The sequence below is a fragment of the Suricata suricatta genome, chromosome X, assembly GCF_006229205.1.
Source record: "Suricata suricatta isolate VVHF042 chromosome X, meerkat_22Aug2017_6uvM2_HiC, whole genome shotgun sequence".
In the NCBI taxonomy this organism is placed as follows: domain Eukaryota; kingdom Metazoa; phylum Chordata; class Mammalia; order Carnivora; family Herpestidae; genus Suricata; species Suricata suricatta.
In genome coordinates, this window is record NC_043717.1 from 43,217,758 (window position 1) to 43,225,295 (window position 7,538).

The window sequence follows — 7,538 nt, forward strand, 5'->3', positions numbered from 1 at the left end:
TGGTATATATATACAATGGAGTATTACATGGCAATGAGAAAGAATGAAATCTGGCCATTTGTAGCAAAGTGGATGGACCTTGAGGGTGTCATGCTAAGCGAAATAAGTCAGGCAGAGAAGGACAGATACCATATGTTTGCTTTCATAGGTCTAACAGGATAGACCTGGCAGGGGACCATGGGGAGAGGAAGGGGGAAAGAGAGCGGGGAAGAGTGAGGGACACAGATCAAGGGAGACTACTGAATACTGAAAACGAACCATGGACTGAAGGGGGAGGGGGAGGGAGAAAGGGAGTGATGGTCATGGTGGGGGGCATTTGTGGGGAGAAGCACTGGGTGTTATATGGAAACCAATTTGACAATAAACTATTATAAAAAATAAAAATACAGTACAGTATTGGCACAAAAACAGACAGGTAGATCAATGGAATAGAACAGAGAACCCAGAAATGGACCCAGGGATAAATGGCCAACTAATCTTCAGCAAAGTAGGAAAGAATATCCAATGGAAAAAAGACAGTCTCTTCAGCAAATAGTGCTGGGAAAACTGGACAGCAAAATGCAGAAGAATGAAACTGGACCACTTTCTTACACCATACACAAAAATAAATTCAAAATGGTTGAAATACCTAAATGTGAGACAGGAACCATCAAAATCCTACAGGAGAAAACGGGCAGAAACCTCTTCGACCTTGGCCACAGCAATTTCTTACTAGACATGTCTCTAGAGGTAAGGGAAATAAAAGCAAAAATGAACTACTGGGATCTCATTAAGATAAAAAACCTTCTGCAAGCAAAGGAAACAATCAACTAAACTAAAAGACAACTGACAGAATGAGAGAAGATATTTTTAAATGACATATCTGATAAAGGGTTAGTATCCAAAATCTATAAAGAACTTACCAAATTCAACACCCTACCAACAAATAATCCAATAAAGAAATAGGCATAAGACATGAATAGACACACCTCCAAAGACATTCAGATGACTTACAGACACATGAAAAGATACTCAATGTCACTCATCACCAGGGAAATACAAATCAAAACCACAGTGAGATACTACTTCACACCTGTCAGAATGGCTAAAATTAACAACTCAAGAAACAATAGGTGTTGATGAGGATACTGAGAAAAAGGAACACTTTTGCACTGCTGGTGGGAATGCAAACTGGTGGAGCCACTCTGGAAAACAGTATGGAGTTTCCTCAAAAAATTAAATATAGAACCACCCTATGACCCAGCTATTGCACTACTCAGTATTTATCCAAAGGATACAAAAATGCTGATTCAAAGGAGCCCATGCACCCCACTGTTTATAGCAGCACTGTCAGCAATAGCCACGTCATGGAAAGAGCCCAAATGTCCACCAACTGATAAGTGGATAAAGAAAGTATAGTGTGTGTGTATATGTGTGTGTGTGTGTGTGTGTGTGTGTGTACATACACAGTGAAATACTACTCAGTTATGAAAAAGAATGAAATCTTGCCATTTGCAACAATATGTATGGAACTAACTAGAGGGTATTATGCTAAGTGAAATAAGTCAGTCAGAGAGAGACATGTCATATGATTTCACTCATGTGGAATTTGAGAAACTCATCAGATAAATACAGGGGAAGGGAAGGAAAAATAGCATAAAAACAGAGAGGAAGGCAAACCATAAGAGACTCTTAAATACAGAGAACAAACCGAGGGCTGCTGGAGGGGAGGTGGGTGGTGAGATGGGATAAATGGGTGATGGGCATTAAGGAGGGCACTTTTTGGGGTAAGCACTGGGTGTCATATGTAAGAGCTGAATCACTGGGGTCTACTCCTGAAGGCAAGACTACACTGTATGTTAACTAATTTGAATTTAAATTAAAAGGAAAAAAAGAGACAGGAAAGCTGGGAGACAGACATTCTGAGACAGAGCTGTTGAGAAGCAGAAACTCCGAGAGGCATAAACAGAGCAAAAACATCTTTCATTGGTTCAGCCATTGCTATTGTCCTCTAGCTGTGTCAAACCTATTTTAAATCCAAAAGCCCTGATCAAACATTGCTGATTGGAATTCAACCATACACAGTCATTAAAAAATTTTTTTATTGTGTTTATTTATTTTTGAGAGGCAGAGAGAGACAAAGTGTGAGCAGGGGAGGGGAAGAGAGAGAGGGAGACACAGAATCTGAAGCGGAGTCCAGGCTAGGGCTGTCAGTGCAGAGCCTGATGTGGGGCTCAAACTCAAGAACCATGAGATCATGACCCAAGTAAGATGCTTAACCAACTGAGCCACTCTGGTGCCCTCCAAAAACCATTTACTGAAGAGACTGTCCTTCACCTTTTGTGTATTCTTGACACTCTTTTCAAAGATTAGTTGACTGTTTATCTATAGTATTTCTTTCATTTTGTTCTATTGGTCTATGTGTCTATCTTTATGCCAATTCCATACTGTTTTCATTACTATAGTTTTTTAAAACAGTTTGATTTTTTTATGTTTATTCATTTTTGAGAGAGAGAGAGAACGAGAGAGAGAGAGCGCGCGAGCTAGCACAAGTGGGGGAGGGGCAGAGAGAGAGAGGGAGATACAGAATCCGAAGCAGGCTCCAGGCTCAGAGCTGTCAGCACAGAGCCTGACCTGGGACTCGAACTCATGAACCGCAAGATAATGACCTGAGCCAAAGTCGGACACTTAACTGACTGAGCGACCCAGGTGCCCCAGACACTGTCGTTTTAGACCAGGTCTTTGGTCATCCTAGAACATCTTTCAACCAGCATCCCAGTTCAAATCTTGAGCCCACCTAATCTATCTAATCTGACTTCCTTTTATACCACTCCCCAAACAAAGGTCTTGAGGCCATGAATCTTAGTCTACATTTTCAGTCCCATTTGGCTTTATGTTTCTTCTACCTAAAGAATCTCCCCACATGATTTCCCACCCAGGAAGGCTTCCCTCTGGGCCTCCTTATTGTTGACAATCACCACACTCATGGATACTACACTATATTCATCAAAGGATTTACAGTGCCAGATTCACAATCTTTCTGACTACATGAAGTCCACCTAGCAATTTATAGCACTCTTCACTGGGTCCAATATGCTCCAGTCACAGTGGCCTCTTTGTTTGTATTCATCTTGTTCCCTGTGCTTGGAATTCTCTCTCCATGAAGTTTGCATGACTGCCATTTTCCCCTCCTCCTCCTCCTCCTCCTCCTCCTCCTCCTCCTCCTCCTTCTTCTTTTCATCATGTATAACTAAGCTTAAATGTCACCTTCTCTCCCTGATCACTCAAGCTGTGAACACCTAGTTACTATCCCATCATGTTGGAGAAAGTTATTGAGGATGTGACCACTGGTTGACCTGAGAGCAGGAGCCAGGCAAAGGGTATCTCTTCATCCCTTCCCTTGTCTTTGGAATGTATGCTCTACCCACTGTTCCCATAGCTGGAACCATTTCAGGAACATAGCCTGGAGAGAGTAAGGTATTGTTGAGACCATCTAGAGTGAATACATGATTGAACCCACTTAAAGCCTCTCTACAAATGTTGAAGATTCCAGTGGGTGGATATAGAGATCTACTTGTCTTTAAGTAAGTTCCCTTGCTTATTACATCTTCCATCTAACAATCTGGAGTGGTCTGCCTCTTTCTTTGGCCTCTCCATGTCCTCCATGTACAGGGGCCATTTTGTGAACCAACACATTGCATATTTGAATTATCTGCATAGCACTTACAGGCCTATCATCTTTTTTCTAATCTTGGGGCCAGATGTGTTTTGGAATTTATATTTTTTTTCAATTTTAGAAAGGAAGACATATTTATGTTACATAAATCTGTATGCTGCATATAGTCTATTCTATATAACTACTGAGAAATGTCTAGAGAATCACATAATTAAAAATTAATATTTCTAGAGTGAAAAGTATGAACAATAACACTAAGTGTGAATCAGCTTAGTGATATAGACAGCCTTATATTGTTTCACGTCAGGCTTTGTCACCTGATGAGTTTGGGCTCCAAAGTATGAAAAAAAAACTTATGCTTTTCAGAACTTTTGGGGTCATGGAATTGTGCCTAAAGGCACTTGAGCCTTGTCTAATTTTTAAATTTTTTTAAATGTTTATTTAATTTTGAGAGAGAACAAGAGAGAGCACATGAGAACAAGAGGAGAGGCAGAGAGAGAGGGAGACAGGGAGACACAGAATCCGAAGCAGGCTCCAGACTCTGAGCTGTCAGCACAGAGCCCGATGTGGGGCTTGAACCCATGAACTGCAAGAACATGACCTGAGCCAAAGTCAGCCACTTAACCAACTAAGCCACCCAGGTGGCCCAAGCCTTGTCTAATTTATGTATGAGTGTGTGTGTGTGTGTGTGCGCGTGCGCGTGCGTGCATTTGTGTGGTGTAGTTCTCTCCCTGCTGGAAGGTAATCCCCATGGCTATAGGGTCTTGTCCTGCTGGTTCACTTCTTGGCTACCCAATCCCAAGAACACTGCCGGCACATATTAGATACACAATAACAATGAATGAATGAATGAATGAATGAATGAATGAATGAATGAATGAATCAGTCAATCAGTCAGTCAGTCAATCTATCAATCAATCAACCTTGGGAGAATTTGGGAGCCCAGCTTCATGATTCCTTCATCTGCTCAACTCCAAGGACCTTCACCTTCTCTCAACTTTACCCACCTTTGCCTAGGCCACATTATTAATCTTACCAAACCCTGGAATGACTCCCCTACTTCCCCAGCATCTATACCACCATATCTTACTTTGACCATGTTCTCCCAGTCATGTTGACTCTCCTTCCTTCCACCACTTCTTTTATCTCCTTGAGCCCTGTTATTCTGTGGGCCTTCCCATTTTCTTCCAGCCTAGCACCCACTTCCTAGTTTTCTTCTAACCAGTGTAGGCCCTCTCTCATTCCTTTTCTCTCTTTCATAAATTTTTTAAAATGTTTATTCATTTTTGAGAAAAATGACAGAGAGCATAAGTGGTGAGGGACAGAGAGAGAGGGAGACAGAGAATCTGAAGCAGACTCCAGACTCTAAGATGTCAGCACAGAGCTCGACATGGGGCTTGAACCCACGAACCTTGAGATTATGACCTGAGCCGAAGTCAGACACTTAACTGAGTCACCCAGGCACCCCTCCTCTTCTCTCTTTAAACAGTCTTGCTGGCACCCTCAATCCATTTTGCCCTTGGCATCCTACTAATTCAACTTCTTGACTTTTCAGCACAGACTCTGAAGCCAGAAGGCCTGGGTTTGAATCTCAATTCTATCTTTGATAGCTGAATGACCTTGAGCAACTTACATAACTGTTATGCTTCAGTCTCTTCTTCCATAAAACGGGTATAATCAGGGGCGCCTGGGTGGCTCAGTCAGGTAAGTGTACACCTCTTGATTTCAGCTCCGGTCATGATCTCATGGTTTGTGAGTTCAAGCCCCACATCAGGCTCTCTGCTGTAAGTGAGGAGCCCACTCCAGATCCTCTGCCTTCCTCTCTCTCTGCCCTTCCTCTGTTCACTTTCTCTCTCTCTCTCTCTCTCTCTCCTTCTCAAAAATAAATTTAAAAAAAAAACATTAAAAATGGGTATAACCAAAGCATCTACCTTGTAGGGTTATTAGGAATAAATGAGTAAACTATTATGTAAGAAAAAAAGGTACTCAGAACAGTACCTGGGCTTTGGCAAGAGCTATGTAAATGTTAGCTATTGTTACTCTTCAGAGCAGTGTCTCTTAGCCTTTTTTATGCTATGACAACTTCTGGCAGTCTGATGAAGCCTAAGGAATCCCTTCTCAGAATAATGAATGTATTAGATAGTATATAAAAGGAGAATTATAAAAGAAATACAATTACCAAAATAATAAGAAACATATCTATAGTGTGGTAATTATGTGCTTCTTTATTTATACATTAAATCTCAAGCTCTATCAATAGGTCTTATGACTACCATGGTTTCAAAATTGTGATGTTATTTTGAGGGATCTGTAACAACCCTGATATGCTATGAAAATCTGATTTCTATTGGTAACAGAGCCACGGGTACTGCTAATACTACTGTAGTTTGTTATCAACATACCCTAGAAGGACATACTACACTTGTGTTGGTAATAGTGAAAATAAAGATGCAATTTCCCCCTATCCAAGTCCATGGGCTGCTTCAATTCTCCCTACAGTTGCCAAAGAGGCAGTGGACTCTGGGTTAAGAACTCCTCTGTTTAGAGAAAATGGAGGCCATTAAGTGGACACTTCCTCTCTTGTCATCTCCAACATTGTCTCTACCCACACTATCCTTTCCTGGGGTCTCAGAGAAGAGAAGTCCTGTTGGCGGCTTGCCCTTCCCACTAGGCTCTGGGTCCTAGCCCCTCCCACCTGCCCAGGCATTTGTGCCATTGAACATTCTTTATTGTCTACACCTCTGTTTCAAGGTCATTAGAAAACAGGGAAGTGAGCAAACTCAAATTTTGCACACAACGGATAATCATCAGTTTGGCTGTATGAGATTAAGAAGTGAGGGAAGGGCATGTCAGGGGGCACCAGAACCAGCAACATGCAGCATTACCTCACAATCCCCAGGGAGTATTATCCATACCAGGAGAGAAGAGAAAAACAAAGACAATCTTCACTCCTGGGAGATAAAAACCACAAGATAACCTGTTTAAGCCTTGCAGGTACCTGCCATTATTGCGGCAATGACAGAGCTGCATTGGCTCCAGCTGGTTCTGAGGTGGCATTGACAAATATAGAGGTACCTAAATGATGAGTGTGGGGAGCATCCAAATGTGTGCCTGTAATTCCTGAGTAAGTGAGGGCACAATTTGAATGAATGGTTTAAATTCTGAAAGCATGTACACAACATGGGAATGTGGCCAGCATCTGAGAGCATGCTGAGAATTCAAGCTGGCTGAGTGTTTACCATTTGAATAAATAGCACAGATGTCTGAATGAATCTGTGTGATGCCAGCCTAACTTCATCATGACTTTACCATCGCCCAAATCAATGGCCATTGTTTAGCCTTTTATTTAAGTTTATTTATTTATTTTGAGAGAGAGAGAGAGAGAGAGAAAGAGAGAGAGAGAGCACGTGCATGTGAGCAGGGAAGGGGCAGAGAGAGTGAGTGAAACGGAGAATATCAAGCAGGCTTCTCGCTGGTAGTGAAACTTGATTCCATGAACTGTGAGATCATAACATGAGCCGAAATCAAGGGTCAGACACTTAACCAACTGAGCCACCCAAATGCTCCCATTGTTAGCCTTTGTATAAATAAAACTTTCTGGCTGCATTTGACATGTTTGATCACTTGCTCCTCCTAGAACCCCCCCCCTTGGGTTCCATGACACCTAACTCTCCTGGTTCCTCCTATTTCTCTGACTGTTCCTTCTTGGTCTTCTCCCTGGGTTCCTCCTTTCTGCACCCCCTGTCTCTGGGGAGCTCAACCATCTCTTAGTTTCAATACTGTCTCTCTACTGAGGACTTCCCAATCTCTACCTCCAGCTCACCTTCTCCACTGAACTTCAAAATGAGATAGCCAATCATATGCTAGCCCCCTACACCAGATA

The 7,538-nt window shown here is 42.1% G+C and overlaps 1 protein-coding gene across 1 annotated transcript in view; it reads left to right on the forward strand.

Annotated features, from left to right (window-relative positions):
- The window catches only part of RIBC1 (RIB43A domain with coiled-coils 1), a 90,325-nt gene that overhangs the window by 21,172 nt on the left and 61,615 nt on the right, over nucleotides 1–7,538 (forward strand). The window lies entirely within an intron of this gene.